This window comes from Electrona antarctica (assembly GCF_951216825.1).
Source record: "Electrona antarctica genome assembly, chromosome: 15".
NCBI lineage: Eukaryota > Metazoa > Chordata > Actinopteri > Myctophiformes > Myctophidae > Electrona > Electrona antarctica.
The window spans coordinates 44044614-44068771 of NC_136796.1; the positions used below are offsets into that span (position 1 = coordinate 44044614).

The 24158-nt window shown below is 43.1% G+C and overlaps 1 long non-coding RNA gene across 1 annotated transcript; it reads right to left on the reverse strand.

Moving 5' to 3' along the window:
- Nucleotides 1-15265: 15265 nt before the first annotated feature.
- Nucleotides 15266-21693, reverse strand: LOC306938882. The gene is made up of 3 exons (XR_013791786.1): nt 21614-21693; nt 15873-16024; nt 15266-15379 (listed from the first exon to the last, which is right to left on the reverse strand). It is a non-coding gene; the product is annotated as an uncharacterized lncRNA (long non-coding RNA).
- Between the last annotated feature and the right edge of the window lie 2465 nt (nt 21694-24158).

Consider the following 24158-nt stretch of genomic DNA (forward strand, 5'->3'; position numbering starts at 1 on the left):
ACTTAAAGCATAATGAAATTGAGAACATTTTGCCTTATAATGGTTGTATGGCACCTCAACTTTCAGCAGCTGTCAAACATTCCCCTAGGGTGGTTGAATAGAAACCAATGTGGGATATGTTAGTAGACACCTAGTAGTGTTGTAGTGTGTATATTGTATAGTGTTATAGGTCCTCATTCACAACGGAAATGTACGCCCAGGACTAAATGAAGTGTGTAAAGGACTGTGTAGGCTATATACTGTATACCCTACGCTGAACCTGCGAAAATCTCCCGTGCCATTCAAAAAGTACACAGGTGTATGTACACAGGTACAGTAGGCTACACAGGTGTATGTCACATAATGAATGCGAGCGGGTGCCAATAAATGATCGGAAAATCACCCGACAACTTCATTTACATTGTTCCACGCCCCATTTCACACCATAAAAGCCGTCAAGCATGACTCAGCAGACAGCAGTCAAAAAACTATAGGCCTTACAGTGCAAACGAGTCCTCCTGACGGTGTGGAAGCAACAAAATAATGATATTTTCCAAATTAAAATAAAAATGATTGCTGGAAAGAAATCACTGCCACGGTCAGTGCTGTGCAGATATATATAAAAAGACATCCGATATATATTTTTTTAATCAGCTGCATTGATTAATTAGTGGAAGTCCGTCTTTTAGATTAATATCATCTCACTGTCATCTGTCTGAATGCCATTTGGAGAATGGATTTGTTCTGATCATGGACACGTAGGCCTATAGCTATAATTAAAATGTCAACCATACGGCGGGTAGCCTATATCCTCTTTGTCAGATGTATAAGTGCAGGTTCATTTCATGATGTCGTCATATTAAAATGATCCGCGGGACATTTGGCATTTGGCTTGATCGCGAGTACACTACCCTCTGAGCTGACGTGGAACTGAGCGGAGTTTACGACCAACGGACGTCAACGTCAAGTTCATGGCCATGGCCATGAATTCCCACGTAATGTGGGAATCCTCGTAAATGCCCGTACGCTCACGCTCCGCTGCACGATATGAGCGTAAACGCTGTTGTGAATGAGGTCCATAGGGTGTATATTGTACAGGAGGATTGACATACTGTGTGTGTGGAGGTCCAGGTTCATTACTGAAGTTAGGAGGTTTTCCCATAGACCAGTCACTCTTCACAGACAGAAGGCTGGGTGTTGGAGACCCTGGTCTGTGGCTTCTGGAATAATAGAAACGAAGAAGACAATTTATTCAATATGTGTACAATATGTGAATTAACGTAAGGAGCGTCATTTTTTATTTCATTATTAATAAAAACAGAAGTCCCGGAAAAGACGCGCTGATATTGGCCAGTAGTCACTTTTGTGAGTTCAAAATTGATATTGCTTATGGAAAGCTGTTTCTGACACACTAAGTCCAAGGAGTGTTTTTCATGCAAAACTAATGCTTGGAATGGATTCAGAATCATGAAAACCCCCTAGTTTGACCCCGAGTGTGGCCATAGACCCCCTAGTTTGGCCATAGCCACTTGCCCTAATGTGCTGACCTCATCACATATGTGATGACGGCTATGGCCATGTTTAGCCCAAGGAGTGTTTTTTGTGCAAAAGTAATGCTTGGAATGGATTCAGAATCATGAAAACACCCTAGTTTGACACGCCACATGCTACTTAAAGCATAATGAAATTGAGAACATTTTGCCTTATAATGGTTGTATGGCACCCCAACTTTCAGCAGCTGTCAAACATTCCCCTAGGGTGGTTGAATAGAAACCAATGTGGGATATGTTAGTAGACACCTAGTAGTGTTGTAGTGTGTATATTGTATAGTGTTATAGGTCCTCATTCACAACGGAAATGTACGCCCAGGACTAAATGAAGTGTGTAAAGGACTGTGTAGGCTATATACTGTATACCCTACGCTGAACCTGCGAAAATCTCCCGTGCCATTCAAAAAGTACACAGGTGTATGTACACAGGTACAGTAGGCTACACAGGTGTATGTCACATAATGAATGCGAGCGGGTGCCAATAAATGATCGGAAAATCACCCGACAACTTCATTTACATTGTTCCACGCCCCATTTCACACCATAAAAGCCGTCAAGCATGACTCAGCAGACAGCAGTCAAAAAACTATAGGCCTTACAGTGCAAACGAGTCCTCCTGACGGTGTGGAAGCAACAAAATAATGATATTTTCCAAATTAAAATAAAAATGATTGCTGGAAAGAAATCACTGCCACGGTCAGTGCTGTGCAGATATATATAAAAAGACATCCGATATATATTTTTTTTATCAGCTGCATTGATTAATTAGTGGAAGTCCGTCTTTTAGATTAATATCATCTTCTGATCATGGACACGTAGGCCTATAGCTATAATTAAAATGTCAACCATACGGCGGGTAGCCTATATCCTCTTTGTCAGATGTATAAGTGCAGGTTCATTTCATGATGTCGTCATATTAAAATGATCCGCGGGACATTTGGCATTTGGCTTGATCGCGAGTACACTACCCTCTGAGCTGACGTGGAACTGAGCGGAGTTTACGACCAACGGACGTCAACGTCAAGTTCATGGCCATGGCCATGAATTCCCACGTAATGTGGGAATCCTCGTAAATGCCCGTACGCTCACGCTCCGCTGCACGATATGAGCGTAAACGCTGTTGTGAATGAGGTCCATAGGGTGTATATTGTACAGGAGGATTGACATACTGTGTGTGTGGAGGTCCAGGTTCATTACTGAAGTTAGGAGGTTTTCCCATAGACCAGTCACTCTTCACAGACAGAAGGCTGGGTGTTGGAGACCCTGGTCTGTGGCTTCTGGAATAATAGAAACGAAGAAGACAATTTATTCAATATGTGTACAATATGTGAATTAACGTAAGGAGCGTCATTTTTTATTTCATTATTAATAAAAACAGAAGTCCCGGAAAAGACGCGCTGATATTGGCCAGTAGTCACTTTTGTGAGTTCAAAATTGATATTGCTTATGGAAAGCTGTTTCTGACACACTAAGTCCAAGGAGTGTTTTTCATGCAAAACTAATGCTTGGAATGGATTCAGAATCATGAAAACCCCCTAGTTTGACCCCGAGTGTGGCCATAGACCCCCTAGTTTGGCCATAGCCACTTGCCCTAATGTGCTGACCTCATCACATATGTGATGACGGCTATGGCCATGTTTAGCCCAAGGAGTGTTTTTTGTGCAAAAGTAATGCTTGGAATGGATTCAGAATCATGAAAACACCCTAGTTTGACACGCCACATGCTACTTAAAGCATAATGAAATTGAGAACATTTTGCCTTATAATGGTTGTATGGCACCTCAACTTTCAGCAGCTGTCAAACATTCCCCTAGGGTGGTTGAATAGAAACCAATGTGGGATATGTTAGTAGACACCTAGTAGTGTTGTAGTGTGTATATTGTATAGTGTTATAGGTCCTCATTCACAACGGAAATGTACGCCCAGGACTAAATGAAGTGTGTAAAGGACTGTGTAGGCTATATACTGTATACCCTACGCTGAACCTGCGAAAATCTCCCGTGCCATTCAAAAAGTACACAGGTGTATGTACACAGGTACAGTAGGCTACACAGGTGTATGTCACATAATGAATGCGAGCGGGTGCCAATAAATGATCGGAAAATCACCCGACAACTTCATTTACATTGTTCCACGCCCCATTTCACACCATAAAAGCCGTCAAGCATGACTCAGCAGACAGCAGTCAAAAAACTATAGGCCTTACAGTGCAAACGAGTCCTCCTGACGGTGTGGAAGCAACAAAATAATGATATTTTCCAAATTAAAATAAAAATGATTGCTGGAAAGAAATCACTGCCACGGTCAGTGCTGTGCAGATATATATAAAAAGACATCCGATATATATTTTTTTAATCAGCTGCATTGATTAATTAGTGGAAGTCCGTCTTTTAGATTAATATCATCTCACTGTCATCTGTCTGAATGCCATTTGGAGAATGGATTTGTTCTGATCATGGACACGTAGGCCTATAGCTATAATTAAAATGTCAACCATACGGCGGGTAGCCTATATCCTCTTTGTCAGATGTATAAGTGCAGGTTCATTTCATGATGTCATCATATTAAAATGCGCCGTTATATTGGAGTTGGCACTCCAACATTGGTGCCAACACCGATAGTCATAACTGACTCAGAGCAGAGGAGCTCCGTAACAAAACAATTTAAATAGGACTACTGCAGGCATTACTACACTAAACAACGTTGGATTTGTACAGTGCAGATATGTGCATGTTCTTATTATAATTGTGAGTTTGTTAAACATGCAGCGCGAGTCCGCGATAGCCGATCTACAAGCTCACAACGCGTTGCACTGCGAGTAGAATGCTAGAAATATCCTAATAAATAAATAAAAAGGTGTCGGGCTTCGGCCGCGGGAGCAGTTTCTGTATAGGACTATAGGCTAACTTGACCAATGCCTCTAGAATGCATGCATATAGGCATACAAGCGCAAGCCATGCCTGATACTCGGCTTTTATATAGGCTATCATTTTTGTATGTGCTGACCAATATTGGGGACACACCCTACATATTTTATTTGAGGTCTGGCAACTATTAATTGATTCAGCATGAAGACTAAAGCCTTCTGAATAAATATACGCATGCCTTGATCGCGAGTACACTACCCTCTGAGCTGACGTGGAACTGAGCGGAGTTTGCGACCAACGGACGTCAACGTCAAGTTCATGGCCATGGCCATGAATTCCCACGTAATGTGGGAATCCTCGTAAATGCCCGTACGCTCACGCTCCGCTGCACAATATGAGCGTAAACGCTGTTGTGAATGAGGTCCATAGGGTGTATATTGTACAGGAGGATTGACATACTGTGTGTGTGGAGGTCCAGGTTCATTACTGAAGTTAGGAGGTTTTCCCATAGACCAGTCACTCTTCACAGACAGAAGGCTGGGTGTTGGAGACCCTGGTCTGTGGCTTCTGGAATAATAGAAACGAAGAAGACAATTTATTCAATATGTGTACAATATGTGAATTAACGTAAGGAGCGTCATTTTTTATTTCATTATTAATAAAAACAGAAGTCCCGGAAAAGACGTGCTGATATTGGCCACTTTTGTGAGTTCAAAATTGATATTGCTTATGGAAAGCTGTTTCTGACACACTAAGTCCAAGGAGTGTTTTTCATGCAAAACTAATGCTTGGAATGGATTCAGAATCATGAAAACCCCCTAGTTTGACCCCGAGTGTGGCCATAGACCCCCTAGTTTGGCCATAGCCACTTGCCCTAATGTGCTGACCTCATGACATATGTGATGACGGCTATGGCCATGTTTAGCCCAAGGAGTGTTTTTTGTGCAAAAGTAATGCTTGGAATGGATTCAGAATCATGAAAACACCCTAGTTTGACACGCCACATGCTACTTAAAGCATAATGAAATTGAGAACATTTTGCCTTATAATGGTTGTATGGCACCCCAACTTTCAGCAGCTGTCAAACATTCCCCTAGGGTGGTTGAATAGAAACCAATGTGGGATATGTTAGTAGACACCTAGTAGTGTTGTAGTGTGTATATTGTATAGTGTTATAGGTCCTCATTCACAACGGAAATGTACGCCCAGGACTAAATGCCGTAGTCTGAAAACCCACCTCTTCAGACTCCACCATGGCCCGTAGCACTTGCCCTAGCCTAGCCCCTTAGATAGCACATTATGTAGACTTAGATAGTATTTAAAACAGACTTATAGCTTGTTACGTAGACAGCTCTAGAATTGCACTTTATGTAGTCATAGCACTTTATAGTACACATGTATAATATATTATATAGTATAGTATGTATAGTTTACATAGATACTCCACTGTTACGTTCTTAGTCTACGCATGATTCATGATAACTACTTTTTATATATGTGATGTATGCCATGCTTTTGTTATTGCTTAATGTAAGTCGCTCTGGATTAAGAGCGTCTGCTAAATGCCTAAATTGTAAATTGTAAATTGTAAATGAAGTGTGTAAAGGACTGTGTAGGCTATATACTGTATACCCTACGCTGAACCTGCGAAAATCTCCCGTGCCATTCAAAAAGTACACAGGTGTATGTACACAGGTACAGTAGGCTACACAGGTGTATGTCACATAATGAATGCGAGCGGGTGCCAATAAATGATCGGAAAATCACCCGACAACTTCATTTACATTGTTCCACGCCCCATTTCACACCATAAAAGCCGTCAAGCATGACTCAGCAGACAGCAGTCAAAAAACTATAGGCCTTACAGTGCAAACGAGTCCTCCTGACGGTGTGGAAGCAACAAAATAATGATATTTTCCAAATTAAAATAAAAATGATTGCTGGAAAGAAATCACTGCCACGGTCAGTGCTGTGCAGATATATATAAAAAGACATCCGATATATATTTTTTTAATCAGCTGCATTGATTAATTAGTGGAAGTCCGTCTTTTAGATTAATATCATCTCACTGTCATCTGTCTGAATGCCATTTGGAGAATGGATTTGTTCTGATCATGGACACGTAGGCCTATAGCTATAATTAAAATGTCAACCATACGGCGGGTAGCCTATATCCTCTTTGTCAGATGTATAAGTGCAGGTTCATTTCATGATGTCATCATATTAAAATGCGCCGTTATATTGGAGTTGGCACTCCAACATTGGTGCCAACACCGATAGTCATAACTGACTCAGAGCAGAGGAGCTCCGTAACAAAACAATTTAAATAGGACTACTGCAGGCATTACTACACTAAACAACGTTGGATTTGTACAGTGCAGATATGTGCATGTTCTTATTATAATTGTGAGTTTGTTAAACATGCAGCGCGAGTCCGCGATAGCCGATCTACAAGCTCACAACGCGTTGCACTGCGAGTAGAATGCTAGAAATATCCTAATAAATAAATAAAAAGGTGTCGGGCTTCGGCCGCGGGAGCAGTTTCTGTATAGGACTATAGGCTAACTTGACCAATGCCTCTAGAATGCATGCATATAGGCATACAAGCGCAAGCCATGCCTGATACTCGGCTTTTATATAGGCTATCATTTTTGTATGTGCTGACCAATATTGGGGACACACCCTACATATTTTATTTGAGGTCTGGCAACTATTAATTGATTCAGCATGAAGACTAAAGCCTTCTGAATAAATATACGCATGCCTTGATCGCGAGTACACTACCCTCTGAGCTGACGTGGAACTGAGCGGAGTTTGCGACCAACGGACGTCAACGTCAAGTTCATGGCCATGGCCATGAATTCCCACGTAATGTGGGAATCCTCGTAAATGCCCGTACGCTCACGCTCCGCTGCACAATATGAGCGTAAACGCTGTTGTGAATGAGGTCCATAGGGTGTATATTGTACAGGAGGATTGACATACTGTGTGTGTGGAGGTCCAGGTTCATTACTGAAGTTAGGAGGTTTTCCCATAGACCAGTCACTCTTCACAGACAGAAGGCTGGGTGTTGGAGACCCTGGTCTGTGGCTTCTGGAATAATAGAAACGAAGAAGACAATTTATTCAATATGTGTACAATATGTGAATTAACGTAAGGAGCGTCATTTTTTATTTCATTATTAATAAAAACAGAAGTCCCGGAAAAGACGCGCTGATATTGGCCACTTTTGTGAGTTCAAAATTGATATTGCTTATGGAAAGCTGTTTCTGACACACTAAGTCCAAGGAGTGTTTTTCATGCAAAACTAATGCTTGGAATGGATTCAGAATCATGAAAACCCCCTAGTTTGACCCCGAGTGTGGCCATAGACCCCCTAGTTTGGCCATAGCCACTTGCCCTAATGTGCTGACCTCATGACATATGTGATGACGGCTATGGCCATGTTTAGCCCAAGGAGTGTTTTTTGTGCAAAAGTAATGCTTGGAATGGATTCAGAATCATGAAAACACCCTAGTTTGACACGCCACATGCTACTTAAAGCATAATGAAATTGAGAACATTTTGCCTTATAATGGTTGTATGGCACCCCAACTTTCAGCAGCTGTCAAACATTCCCCTAGGGTGGTTGAATAGAAACCAATGTGGGATATGTTAGTAGACACCTAGTAGTGTTGTAGTGTGTATATTGTATAGTGTTATAGGTCCTCATTCACAACGGAAATGTACGCCCAGGACTAAATGCCGTAGTCTGAAAACCCACCTCTTCAGACTCCACCATGGCCCGTAGCACTTGCCCTAGCCTAGCCCCTTAGATAGCACATTATGTAGACTTAGATAGTATTTAAAACAGACTTATAGCTTGTTACGTAGACAGCTCTAGAATTGCACTTTATGTAGTCATAGCACTTTATAGTACACATGTATAATATATTATATAGTATAGTATGTATAGTTTACATAGATACTCCACTGTTACGTTCTTAGTCTACGCATGATTCATGATAACTACTTTTTATATATGTGATGTATGCCATGCTTTTGTTATTGCTTAATGTAAGTCGCTCTGGATTAAGAGCGTCTGCTAAATGCCTAAATTGTAAATTGTAAATTGTAAATGAAGTGTGTAAAGGACTGTGTAGGCTATATACTGTATACCCTACGCTGAACCTGAGAAAATCTCCCGTGCCATTCAAAAAGTACACAGGTGTATGTACACAGGTACAGTAGGCTACACAGGTGTATGTCACATAATGAATGCGAGCGGGTGCCAATAAATGATCGGAAAATCACCCGACAACTTCATTTACATTGTTCCACGCCCCATTTCACACCATAAAAGCCGTCAAGCATGACTCAGCAGACAGCAGTCAAAAAACTATAGGCCTTACAGTGCAAACGAGTCCTCCTGACGGTGTGGAAGCAACAAAATAATGATATTTTCCAAATTAAAATAAAAATGATTGCTGGAAAGAAATCACTGCCACGGTCAGTGCTGTGCAGATATATATAAAAAGACATCCGATATATATTTTTTTAATCAGCTGCATTGATTAATTAGTGGAAGTCCGTCTTTTAGATTAATATCATCTCACTGTCATCTGTCTGAATGCCATTTGGAGAATGGATTTGTTCTGATCATGGACACGTAGGCCTATAGCTATAATTAAAATGTCAACCATACGGCGGGTAGCCTATATCCTCTTTGTCAGATGTATAAGTGCAGGTTCATTTCATGATGTCATCATATTAAAATGCGCCGTTATATTGGAGTTGGCACTCCAACATTGGTGCCAACACCGATAGTCATAACTGACTCAGAGCAGAGGAGCTCCGTAACAAAACAATTTAAATAGGACTACTGCAGGCATTACTACACTAAACAACGTTGGATTTGTACAGTGCAGATATGTGCATGTTCTTATTATAATTGTGAGTTTGTTAAACATGCAGCGCGAGTCCGCGATAGCCGATCTACAAGCTCACAACGCGTTGCACTGCGAGTAGAATGCTAGAAATATCCTAATAAATAAATAAAAAGGTGTCGGGCTTCGGCCGCGGGAGCAGTTTCTGTATAGGACTATAGGCTAACTTGACCAATGCCTCTAGAATGCATGCATATAGGCATACAAGCGCAAGCCATGCCTGATACTCGGCTTTTATATAGGCTATCATTTTTGTATGTGCTGACCAATATTGGGGACACACCCTACATATTTTATTTGAGGTCTGGCAACTATTAATTGATTCAGCATGAAGACTAAAGCCTTCTGAATAAATATACGCATGCCTTGATCGCGAGTACACTACCCTCTGAGCTGACGTGGAACTGAGCGGAGTTTGCGACCAACGGACGTCAACGTCAAGTTCATGGCCATGGCCATGAATTCCCACGTAATGTGGGAATCCTCGTAAATGCCCGTACGCTCACGCTCCGCTGCACAATATGAGCGTAAACGCTGTTGTGAATGAGGTCCATAGGGTGTATATTGTACAGGAGGATTGACATACTGTGTGTGTGGAGGTCCAGGTTCATTACTGAAGTTAGGAGGTTTTCCCATAGACCAGTCACTCTTCACAGACAGAAGGCTGGGTGTTGGAGACCCTGGTCTGTGGCTTCTGGAATAATAGAAACGAAGAAGACAATTTATTCAATATGTGTACAATATGTGAATTAACGTAAGGAGCGTCATTTTTTATTTCATTATTAATAAAAACAGAAGTCCCGGAAAAGACGCGCTGATATTGGCCACTTTTGTGAGTTCAAAATTGATATTGCTTATGGAAAGCTGTTTCTGACACACTAAGTCCAAGGAGTGTTTTTCATGCAAAACTAATGCTTGGAATGGATTCAGAATCATGAAAACCCCCTAGTTTGACCCCGAGTGTGGCCATAGACCCCCTAGTTTGGCCATAGCCACTTGCCCTAATGTGCTGACCTCATGACATATGTGATGACGGCTATGGCCATGTTTAGCCCAAGGAGTGTTTTTTGTGCAAAAGTAATGCTTGGAATGGATTCAGAATCATGAAAACACCCTAGTTTGACACGCCACATGCTACTTAAAGCATAATGAAATTGAGAACATTTTGCCTTATAATGGTTGTATGGCACCCCAACTTTCAGCAGCTGTCAAACATTCCCCTAGGGTGGTTGAATAGAAACCAATGTGGGATATGTTAGTAGACACCTAGTAGTGTTGTAGTGTGTATATTGTATAGTGTTATAGGTCCTCATTCACAACGGAAATGTACGCCCAGGACTAAATGCCGTAGTCTGAAAACCCACCTCTTCAGACTCCACCATGGCCCGTAGCACTTGCCCTAGCCTAGCCCCTTAGATAGCACATTATGTAGACTTAGATAGTATTTAAAACAGACTTATAGCTTGTTACGTAGACAGCTCTAGAATTGCACTTTATGTAGTCATAGCACTTTATAGTACACATGTATAATATATTATATAGTATAGTATGTATCCTATATTACAATTGAAAACATGTGCCCAAAAGCACGCACAGGAACAAAAGGCACCAGCTACTACGTCACTGACACGCTGCAACACGCTGCAACACACACTGCAACAACACACTAACACGACACAGCCTTACCCTCCGCGTCGATCCACGGCTATCTCCTCATGTCGCGCCGCACGGCCACACTCGACACCAGCCGCGTAAAAATTGTCATCGCACTGCCACTAAAGCCGGCTCCCGTCCACACTCGCAAACAATATCAATATCAATAATAAACACAAACACGCCACAAGCACCGACACCCCCGCCTAATTTGTTGCCACGTCTATGAAAACAAGCCCAGAAAAAATGCCATTCAACACGCTACTTACAACTCGCTTACAATTCGCGGACCTGGCAACACTGCATCCTGTTTTCCCATTGGCTACGGTTGCTTACAACACGCATTTGCACTGCATCTTGGGAGCAACACAGCTTAATGTAGGGGTCACCGATTGCTGTGCTACATCCCCCTCATGTTCTCACCACCCCGTTCGCCTGCACCACACACACTAACCTACAGAATTCTCCACATGCAACACAGGGCCCTTATTGGCTAGCCCCCTCACATGGCGATCCCCACGCTGCAAAACACAGGGCAGCCAGACACACACACACACACACACACACACACACACACACACACACACACACACACACACACACACTCATTCTAACTTGGATGGACAGCGCCGCGATTACATACACAGTTTACCATACGTCCTCTTCTGGGGGCCTGTCCGGCCAGTCCGGGTGGTTTTATACATTCCTTCAAATGTCCGGGGTTTCACACGTATCGCCTGTAGTGTATCGCTACGCTCACAGACCATTCACACCAATGTGTATTACAATGCACGTTCAATGGTTCGTAGTGGCAAAACACTGTGAGAGGTGGACTTTCAGCCCGAACCCCGGAATGTGTATTCTTCATAACTCTGCATGCGCTGCACGCTCACACCACTACCACTGGTCCCGACCGCAGATCAGAGAAAGGCTCGCTGGCTGCTCCGCTGTCTGCAGATAGACAGACAGCGGAGAACTATCTCATCATTGACATGCAGAAAAAGTAGGCTGCTGTTTTCTTAGCTTTGTGACTGACCAATGACAAGCACATTGTATTGTCTGCAAAGGAACTATGTGTCTGTCACAAATACAAGTTCTGTCCTGCAAGCCCATGTCATGTCAACACAGACAAGGCAGCTGTGCGCGCGGTGAGTCCTGCAAATTATAATGACCCAATATTATTTCGTACAACCTAGCAAAGCATAACATATGATGGTTTGGAGAATAGGCTGGTCTCTCTTTTTACAACAGATAAGCCATTGCATACAGGTTCTCAAACTTCTTAATTTCAAGGACCCCCATAACTCTGAGAGTCAAACCAAATGGACCCATAACAGTCCCATTTCATTCCATTTCTACAGTATCACAGTTAACAGTTATACAACACTCCATTTGGTTACATTTGTACACTCTCACAGTTACAGACCTGTAAGGGTCCATTTGGGTCCATGTGTTACACTCTCACAGTTACAGACCTATAATGGGTCCATTTGGAACCCCCTCAAGGAACCATGAGGGTCCCTGGATCACACCTTTCACAGCCACTGCTTTAAATAAATACATAACTAATACAGAGCATATTTGATCCATTTATTGTTAGGCTATAGATTCTTTTGACATCTCAATTTAACAGAACCGCCCACGCACGGCACATGCACGACGTGCACGACGTGCACGCGCATGAGCACATCCACATCCACATGCACGCGCGCATGTGTCCTTTTTGGTAATTCCGAATATGGTATGCCTACAGTTACAATAATGCAAACACGCCAATCGCACAAACGACTGCGTCGACACCTGGCGTGGAACAAACGGGACGAACCGAGGCGCATATATGGATAACAACAACACTACACGCGCGCGCGCGCACGCGCTGCAACACAAAACAGCTGCATACAACGCGTGTCACTGTGGACTTCTGTATCTGTGGACTTCTGTATCGCAACGCGGGGCAACGCAACTCTGGGATGAGCGGGCCGAAGGCCCGCGAAATTCTAGTAGTTTACATAGATACTCCACTGTTACGTTCTTAGTCTACGCATGATTCATGATAACTACTTTTTATATATGTGATGTATGCCATGCTTTTGTTATTGCTTAATGTAAGTCGCTCTGGATTAAGAGCGTCTGCTAAATGCCTAAATTGTAAATTGTAAATTGTAAATGAAGTGTGTAAAGGACTGTGTAGGCTATATACTGTATACCCTACGCTGAACCTGCGAAAATCTCCCGTGCCATTCAAAAAGTACACAGGTGTATGTACACAGGTACAGTAGGCTACACAGGTGTATGTCACATAATGAATGCGAGCGGGTGCCAATAAATGATCGGAAAATCACCCGACAACTTCATTTACATTGTTCCACGCCCCATTTCACACCATAAAAGCCGTCAAGCATGACTCAGCAGACAGCAGTCAAAAAACTATAGGCCTTACAGTGCAAACGAGTCCTCCTGACGGTGTGGAAGCAACAAAATAATGATATTTTCCAAATTAAAATAAAAATGATTGCTGGAAAGAAATCACTGCCACGGTCAGTGCTGTGCAGATATATATAAAAAGACATCCGATATAGTTTTTTTTTAATCAGCTGCATTGATTAATTAGTGGAAGTCCGTCTTTTAGATTAATATCATCTCACTGTCATCTGTCTGAATGCCATTTGGAGAATGGATTTGTTCTGATCATGGACACGTAGGCCTATAGCTATAATTAAAATGTCAACCATACGGCGGGTAGCCTATATCCTCTTTGTCAGATGTATAAGTGCAGGTTCATTTCATGATGTCGTCATATTAAAATGATCCGCGGGACATTTGGCATTTGGCTTGATCGCGAGTACACTACCCTTTGAGCTGACGTGGAACTGAGCGGAGTTTACGACCAACGGACGTCAACGTCAAGTTCATGGCCATGGCCATGAATTCCCACGTAATGTGGGAATCCTCGTAAATGCCCGTACGCTCACGCTCCGCTGCACGATATGAGCGTAAACGCTGTTGTGAATGAGGTCCATAGGGTGTATATTGTACAGGAGGATTGACATACTGTGTGTGTGGAGGTCCAGGTTCATTACTGAAGTTAGGAGGTTTTCCCATAGACCAGTCACTCTTCACAGACAGAAGGCTGGGTGTTGGAGACCCTGGTCTGTGGCTTCTGGAATAATAGAAACGAAGAAGACAATTTATTCAATATGTGTACAATATGTGAATTAACGTAAGGAGCGTCATTTTTTATTTCGTTATTAATAAAAAACAGAAGTCCCAGAAAAGGCGCGCGGTTATTGGCCAGTAGTCACTTTTGTGAGTTCAAAATGTATATTGCTAGCTGTTTCTGACACAGTAAGTCGAAGGAGTGTTTTTCGTGCAAAACTAATGCTTGGAATGGATTCAGAATCATGAAAACCCCCTAGTTTGACCCATAGTGTGGCCATAGACCCCCTAGTTTGTCCATAGCCACTTGCCCAAATATGCCCTAATGTGCTGACCTCATCACATTTATGATGACGGCTATGGCCATTTTTAGCCCAAGGAGCACGTATAAAAAGACATTTTATAGTGTTATAGTGTGTATATTGTATAGTGTTATAGTTTGTATAGTGTATCTCATCATGACTCAGAGCAGAGGAGCCCCGTAACAAAACAATTTAAATAGGCCTACTGCAGGCATTACTACACTAAACAACGTTGGATTTGTACAGTGCAGATAAGTGCATGTTCTTATTATAATTGTGAGTTTGTTTTCTAACATGCAGCGCGAGTCCGCGATAGCCGATGTACAAGCTCACAACGCGTTGCACTGCGAGTAGAAGGCTGCTGAGAGTGAGCCGAATGTTAGAAATATCCTAATAAATAAATAAAAAGGTGTCGGTCTTCGGCCGCGGGGGCAGTTTCTGTATAGGACTATAGGCTAACTTGACCAATGCCTCTCGGCTTTTATATAGGCTATCATTTTTTATGTGCTGACCAATATTGGGGACACACCCTACATATTTTATTTGAGGTCTGGCAACTATTAATTGATTCAGCATGAAGACTAAAGCCTTCTGAATAAATATACGCATGCCTTGATCGCGAGTACACTACCCTCTGAGCTGACGTGGAACTGAGCGGAGTTTACGACCAACGGACGTCAACGTCAAGTTCATGGCCATGGCCATGAATTCCCACTTAATGTGGGAATCCTCGTAAATGCCCGTACGCTCACGCTCCGCTGCACGATATGAGCGTAAAAGGCTGTTGTGAATGAGGACCATTGTGTGTATATTGTACAGGAGGATTCACATACTGTGTGTGTGGAGGTCCGGGTTCATTACTGAAGTCAGGAGGAAGTCCTTTAGACGTGTCACTCTTCATAGACATGTAGCTGGGTGTTGGAGACTCTGCTCTGTGGTACAGACTTCTGGAATCATAACATTGTTTGTGTGAATGACATTGTCAATTTTTTTTTTTTTATTATTGTTACATTCCATTTTATTTATACAAGGGTAACATATTTTAGTTTCCTCTCACAACATTGCAGCAAAAAGAAAACCATTATATAAATTGTTATGTTGTGGTTTTACTAGGCATGTAAAATACTGTAGTTACAGGGCCTGGCCAAGAGGGGGCACAAGTACACCAGATTAGGACTAGGCAGTCAGTAGGAGGCAGAGCCATATAGATTGATCTTAAATCCCTTTTTATTTTATACAACATTATTAGATGTTATGTCTTGTTTTTGTCATTCATGTAACTTAGCATGAGATCACATTGTTGTGTTATAGTGTTGTGAATATAATGCTGCTGCATTGTCTGAAGGAAGCCAAGTTTTACTCTTATGTACCTGTAGTGTACACAAGATACGAAGAATAAAGTACAACATTGAACCTTGAGTTGTATGAGGATTGACATACTGTGTATCTGGAGGTCCAGGTTCATTACTGAAGTCAGGAGGTTCATGACTCTTCATAGACACAGATGGAGGCTCTGCTCTGTGGATGTGATGTTTGTCAGCTCCCTCCTCCTCTCTCTCCTCACACTGACTCATCTTTGGTCTTCAGGAAACCTGTCAAGATTACAGTCACAATACACCAGGAAACAGTCAATGCTGGCCTAGTCCAGGCGCATGCCACATAATAGGCTCTTATTGTCGCGTCAGCTTGTCGCTTGTTCGAGTCCCGTTCAGACGACCTTTGCTGCATGTCTCTCCCCTTCTCTCTCTCCCTCTTTCCTGTCTGTCTTCACTGTAACTATCAACAAATGCACAAAAGCCAAAAACAAATCTTTAAAAAAAGGGGGGAAAAACTGTCAATGTTTGCTGTACACACACACACACACACACACACACACACACACACACACACACACACACACACACACACACACACACACACACACACACACACACACACACACACACACACACACACACACAATGTTAGAGGGGCTAACATTTCTAAAATCTCGCTCCCAGCGGTTCTTGTATTTGTTTTACTGAGGTTAATGTTAGGCATGATTTTGATTGACAGGAAACCAGAGGAACATCATGTATATTAGCAGTAGGCGTGGTGTAGGAACAGTAGGAGAGTAAAGCATGGTGTAGGAACAGTAGGAGAGTAAAGCATGGTGTAGGAACAGTAGGAGAGTAAAGCATGGTGGTGTAGGAACAGTAGGAGAGTAAAGCATGGTGGTGTAGGAACAGTAGGAGAGTAAAGCATGGTGGTGTAGGAACAGTAGGAGAGTAAAGCATGGTGGTGTAGGAACAGTAGGAGAGTAAAGCATGGTGGTGTAGGAACAGTAGGAGAGTAAAGCATGGTGGTGTAGGAACAGTAGGAGAGTAAAGCATGGTGGTGTAGGAACAATAGGAGAGTAAAGCATGGTGTAGGAACAATAGGAGAGTAAAGCATGGTGTAGGAACAATAGGAGAGTAAAGCATGGTGGTGTAGGAACAGTAGGAGAGTAAAGCATGGTGTAGGAACAGTAGGAGAGTAAAGCATGGTGGTGTAGGAACAATAGGAGAGTAAAGCATGGTGGTGTAGGAACAATAGGAGAGTAAAGCATGGTGTAGGAACAATAGGAGAGTAAAGCATGGTGGTGTAGGAACAGTAGGAGAGTAAAGCATGGTGGTGTAGGAACAATAGGAGAGTAAAGCATGGTGGTGTAGGAACAGTAGGAGAGTAAAGCATGGTGGTGTAGGAACAATAGGAGAGTAAAGCATGGTGGTGTAGGAACAATAGGAGAGTAAAGCATGGTGGTGTAGGAACAGTAGGAGAGTAAAGCATGGTGGTGTAGGAACAGTAGGAGAGTAAAGCATGGTGGTGTAGGAACAGTAGGAGAGTAAAGCATGGTGGTGTAGGAACAGTAGGAGAGTAAAGCATGGTGGTGTAGGAACAGTAGGAGAGTAAAGCATGGTGGTGTAGGAACAGTAGGAGAGTAAAGCATGGTGTAGGAACAGTAGGAGAGTAAAGCATGGTGGTGTAGGAACAGTAGGAGAGTAAAGCATGGTGGTGTAGGAACAGTAGGAGAGTAAAGCATGGTGGTGTAGGAACAGTAGGAGAGTAAAGCATGGTGGTGTTGGAACAGTAGGAGAGTAAAGCATGGTGTAGGAACAGTAGGAGAGTAAAGCATGGTGGTGGAGGAACAGTAGGAGAGTAAAGCATGGTGTAGGAACAGTAGGAGAGTAAAGCATGGTGGTGTAGGAACAGTAGGAGAGTAAAGCATGGTGGTGTAGGAACAGTAGGAGAGTAAAGCATGGTGGTGTAGGAACAGTAGGAGAGTAAAGCATGGTGGTGTAGGAACAGTAGGAGAGTAAAGCATGGTGGTGTAGGAACAGTAGGAGGGTAAAGCATGGTGGTGTAGGAACAGTAGGAGAGTAAAGCATGGTGGTGTAGGAACAGTAGGAGAGTAAAGCATGGTGTAGGAACAGTAGGAGAGTAAAGCATGGTGGTGTAGGAACAATAGGAGAGTAAAGCATGGTGGTGTAGGAACAGTAGGAGAGTAAAGCATGGTGGTGTAGGAACAGTAGGAGAGTAAAGCATGGTGGTGTAGGAACAGTAGGAGAGTAAAGCATGGTGGTGTAGGAACAGTAGGAGGGTAAAGCATGGTGGTGTAGGAACAGTAGGAGAGTAAAGCATGGTGTAGGAACAGTAGGAGAGTAAAGCATGGTGTAGGAACAGTAGGAGAGTAAAGCATGGTGGTGTAGGAACAATAGGAGAGTAAAGCATGGTGGTGTAGGAACAGTAGGAGAGTAAAGCATGGTGGTGTAGGAACAGTAGGAGAGTAAAGCATGGTGTAGGAACAGTAGGAGAGTAAAGCATGGTGGTGTAGGAACAATAGGAGAGTAAAGCATGGTGGTGTAGGAACAGTAGGAGAGTAAAGCATGGTGGTGTAGGAACAGTAGGAGAGTAAAGCATGGTGTAGGAACAGTAGGAGAGTAAAGCATGGTGGTGTAGGAACAATAGGAGAGTAAAGCATGGTGGTGTAGGAACAATAGGAGAGTAAAGCATGGTGTAGGAACAATAGGAGAGTAAAGCATGGTGGTGTAGGAACAGTAGGAGAGTAAAGCATGGTGGTGTAGGAACAGTAGGAGAGTAAAGCATGGTGGTGTAGGAACAGTAGGAGAGTAAAGCATGGTGGTGTAGGAACAGTAGGAGAGTAAAGCATGGTGGTGTAGGAACAGTAGGAGAGTAAAGCATGGTGGTGTAGGAACAGTAGGAGAGTAAAGCATGGTGGTGTAGGAACAGTAGGAGAGTAAAGCATGGTGGTGTAGGAACAGTAGGAGAGTAAAGCATGGTGGTGTAGGAACAGTAGGAGAGTAAAGCATGGTGGTGTAGGAACAGTAGGAGAGTAAAGCATGGTGGTGTAGGAACAGTAGGAGAGTAAAGCATGGTGGTGTAGGAACAGTAGGAGAGTAAAGCATGGTGGTGTAGGAACAGTAGGAGAGTAAAGCATGGTGGTGTAGGAACAGTAGGAGAGTAAAGCATGGTGGTGTAGGAACAGTAGGAGAGTAAAGCATGGTGGTGTAGGAACAGTAGGAGAGTAAACACCGTGCACAGTGTGTGCACGTGACTGTGCCTGTTTTTATAGTATAGTTTCTTGATTAGGTTTTGATGCAGTAATGCTCTTTCTTTGCTTTTTATTACTACAATAATTGTTTTTGTATTGTAAAGGTCTTAAAAGTCCTTAACTTGCCACTTTACTGTCATCTGGGGACCCCTCCAAAATCGAGAACCACTGAACCTTACAGGTGACTCATAACAATCATGCCACACAGCAACATGGCAGAGAGGAGTGATGATTCGTTAACATTCTTAGCCAAATTCCAATGCCCAAAATCTCGGCCACTCCCTGACTCACACTGGCTCACGCCAGCATGGTGGTGTATGTTACGGTGGAATCGGTGACCTGTTGAAATATGTGACAATCGTGTAGACAATCACATAATGTCAGTGTCCGAATGTAAATCGTTGCGGTTTGTTTATTATCAGAGTTCAATCTAGCGGCAATCTGGCAACGTATTTAAAGACTTCCATGTATGTTGTGTGAAGTCACATATTTCAGCAGGTCACATATTTCACCATAACACCATGCTGGAGTGATGGAGTGGCTGAGATTTAGGGTATTGGAATTTGGTTCTAGGGTAAGATTTCAGCGTAAGCCAATCAGAGACAGACACAAAGTTTTCTCATGCCAGTAAATCTCATTTTAATTGAATGAGTTGAGTCTTGCCTTTTGGGGAAAGTACGCACGCACGCACAGGCGCTGTCTGTCACTGAGGCATGCATCACCATAGTTGTGAGGTGATGCACAAAAGTTGTCATGTGACAACATTTCACATGGAAACCGGTTGTAACATAACACCACTGCTGTGTGTGTGTGTGCGTGTGCGTGTGCGTGTGCGCGTGTGCGCGTGCGTGCGTGCGTGCGTGCGTGCGTGCGTGCGTGCACATATACAGGGCACTAGGAGAGCAAAGCACCTTGATGTGCTTTGACCTTTGTCCAAAATATGGACAAAATATGACCAAATATGGTCATAAAGGTACTGGATATCTTCAGTGATTTCATTTAATTCAAATATCACTTTTTGAGTGGTGTAAACCACTCCTACAACTGGCTTTTTTGTGCAGAAAAAATGAGCATGGTTGCTATGTAATTAAATCACACCCGGGTGAACTGGATGACCGTAGCAACCATGCTCATTTTTTCTGCACAAAAAAAGCCAGTTGTGAAATCACATCCGGGTGTGATTTCATTACGTCAGACATTACGTCAGACCACAGCTGATCATGCTATATAAAACCTTACACCACTCAGTTCACACGGGTGTGATTTTTTTATATATATAATCCTCCCGAGTCCCTACTATAGAATGCACTGACCATATATGGAGTTCCTCCCTGTCCCCAGTTATCCCCTGGGGTAACTAGATCCAGCCTTCATCCAATCAGGATAGAGAGCTGTTGAGCGTGTGCATGTGCATGTGCACATCATATTACCTGGGTGGACCGGGGTTTTTTCTAAATCACCAAAATCACTGAAGGCTCATTCAAGCAATGTGTGAAGTATAGGCTGCACAACGTACAGGGAGAGAGAGAGAGGGGGAGGGAGAGAGAGAGGGGGAGGGAGAGAGAGAGAGAGAGAGAGAGGGGGGGGGGAGGGAGAGAGAGAGAGAGGGGGGAGGGAGAGAGAGAGGGGGAGGGAGAGAGAGAGAGAGGGGGGAGGGAGATAGAGAGAGAGAGGGAGAGAGAGAGAGGGGAGGGAGAGAGAGAGAGGGGGGAGGGAGAGAGAGAGAGAGGGAGGGGGAGAGAGAGAGGGGGGAGGGAGATAGAGAGAGAGAGAGAGAGGGGGGGGGAGGGAGAGAGAGAGGGGAGGGAGAGAGAGAGAGAGAGAGGGGGGAGGGGGAGAGAGAGAGAGAGAGGGGGGGAGGGAGAGAGAGAGGGGGGAGGGAGAGAGAGAGAGAGAGAGAGGGGGGAGGGAGAGAGAGAGAGAGAGAGGGGGGGGGAGAGAGGGGGAGGGAGAGAGAGAGAGAGGGGGGAGGGAGAGAGAGAGGGGGGGCGAGAGAGAGAGAGAGAGAGAGAGAGAGAGAGGGGGGGGAGGCTGCTAGAGGGGAGAGGAAGTCAGAAACACAAATGTTTGATCAAACCATGTGACTCCCATTGGAAAAGCATTGTGGTGGCACAAAAAAACAAAAACTACCAAACATTGCTTGATTGGTGTTTGGTACGTGTGAACTAGGCATTAGGCGTCATTCACACGTACCACCAATCAAGCAATGTTCGGTAATTCTAGCCTACCTAAAAGGTAAAATCCACCCGCCGCTTATGGCTGAAACAATTTAATTATTTACTGTTGATCATTGATAATGTTGAAACAAGATGCTGAAACAATTGAATGTGTTCATTGTGAACTGAAAGCGCACCACTGTGTTTATTAGCAAACTGTAAATAAAGTACACGACCCACTGTAGTTATAGGAACCTTACACCACTGCCGAGTCTATTTTTTCCTATTCTTTCTGTTCACCAGTGTAAGCAGCAGAAGAATTAAGAAGCGATACTTCATTGTTTGTATGTTCAACTTTTTTGACTCATTGTATTTAAACACCCTAAAAACAGACTAGAGACATTAGTTCCAGTAAAGTGATTAAAAACACTCACCCGATATTAATCTTTAGGCTTTAATCCAATGTGGCAAAATGGAGTCCATAGTGTTCAGTTCTGTGTTGGTGTGGTTGTGTCAAAATGGTCGACTGTGTTTTACTTAAAACACACAAAGTAGGGAGTGTCTAGAGACAAAACAGGTTTTGCCAGTGTGTGTGTGTGTGTGTGTCCAATGACAAAAAACACCCGTGTGAACTGAGTGGTGCCTATTTTGTTCCTATTTTCACAGCAGCTGATTGGTCCTGAACACACACTCACACAGTATTGATCGTTTTGATTGGTCGAATACTTTAACAGTTTGATTGGTTGAATACTTTATGAACAGTTTGATTGGTCGAACACAACAGTTTATGAACTGTTTGATTGGTCTAATAGTTTATGGAGAGAGAGAGAGAGAGAGAGAGAGAGAGAGCTAGAGAGAGAGAGAGAGAGAGGGAGAGAGAGGGAGACTCTGACAGAGCTTCTGCTGGAACCAGGCCAAGTCTCCACAGCAGTTTACTGTAAACCATGTGACCACAGCAGAGGAGGGAGGAGGCTGTTTCCTGATTTCAGTCGCACTCGCTCTTCTCTCTCTCTCTCTCTCTCTCTCTCTCTCTCTCTCTCTCTCTCTCTCTCTCTCTCTCTCTCTCCATAAACTATTCGATCAATCAAACATTGGTTGGTATCTACCACCAAATGCAGTTGAAATAGGGAATTATAACTCAGTCTTTACACAAGCCTCTATATGTTCTGTTATTAACGTATAGCAGAATTATAACTCATTCTTTATACAAGCCTATATGTTCTCAGGCCTGGCGTCTGTCCTGCTGAGGAAGAACATCTTTTCAGCAGCATTTAAAGGCAGATGGAGAGGAAGTCAGAATGAGAGCGAAGGAGAGACGTAACAACACGTAATAAGTCATACTTCATTGTTTGGATGTTCAACTTTTAAGACAAGTCTTAAACACTGTATTAAACACCCTAAATACACTTACCCGATATTAATCTTCATACTTTAATCCAACGCGGCATAAAGGCTTCCAGAGTGTTCAGTTCTCTGTGCTGTTGTGTCAAAATGGTCGACTGTACGTGTTTTAACACGTAGGACTAGGAAGAGAGTCTAGTGGGAGGATCAGTTATCACACAGTATAGGAGGAGTCACATACAGTTATCATACAGCAGGTACAGTGAAGGAGGAGTCACTGAGCATTCAACTGGTGACATAGGATAGCCTGGCTAGGTTATGTGAGGACAGATGAAAGAGAGGGAGAAACAAGGAAACATGTTTTTTATGTGAGGACAACTTTAGGAGAAAATGAGGGAGCATGTTTTTAAAGGGCCATTCACACTGAGCAATAGTCTATATAACTATAACTAAAAATCACACCTGTGTAAAGTGAGGAGCGCTCTTATCATCATACATTATCATCTCATTCTGGCCAATCACAATTTGCGTCCTCATTCCTCAATGTTCTGCCCTCACTCAGCCAATCAAATCATCTCAACTCCATGCTCAGCCAATCAAATCATCTCAATTCCATGTTCAGCCAATCAAATCATCGCCATGATTCACACAGACACACACAACTGGACATAGGAGGGGCTATAGCACCGCTCAAATTGTTTTAAAAAGTCAAGTGGAGTTCACAGTGCATATAAAAAATCACACCCGTGTGAACTGAGTGGTGTAAGGTCTTATATAGACTGATCAGCTGTGGTCTGACGTAATGTCTGACGTAATCAAATCACACCCGTGTGAACTGGGTGACCATAGCAACCATGCTAATTTTTTGGTACGAACAGACAGACAGACAGACACGTAAACTAACAAAGCCAGTCGTAGGAGTGGTTTACACCACTCAAAAAATAATGGTGAATGATATAGTAGTTATCTTTATATATTCCAGAGAAATTATTTCTCTTACACAAATCCAGTGTTTTCATTGTCTTTTAATTTTCTCCTCTTATCAATACAGATGCAAACTAGAAAAAGTGCCCTTCTGGGCACAGGTCTCCACCAGGAGGATATGAGTGTGTGTGTGATGTTTGGCAAAATGTTTATCAATATAAACGTGTGTGTGTGTGTGTGTGTGTGTGTGTGTGTGTGTGTGTGTGTGTGTGACGCGGTTTGGCCTGTTGTAGCGCCACCATGAGGCTGATTTGAAAACTGTCAAGTGGCATTTCTTCCAAAGCCTATATGCATGCACAGTTTCACCACAATCGGACGCTGCGTTGAGTAGTTGTGGCGATTTGTACAAAACGGGTACAAAACGGGCTACTCCTGAAAAGTTTAGAAGCCAATCGTAGCCAATGAGAGTGTTATAGAGCCACCATGAGGCTGAGTTGAAAATGTTCATGTGGAATTTCTTCCTCAGCCTAGTGGGAATGTGCGTGCCCAATTTCACAGAAATCACACGATGTGTTTATGATTTCCAGCATTTTGTTTGAAACTGAGCACTCCTGCAAACTTTGGAAGCCAATCTTAGCCAATCAGGATGGAGTCTGAGAAATCTGAAAGACCCTTTTCGTTGAATGGCTCTAGAGAGACTGTGTACCAATTTGC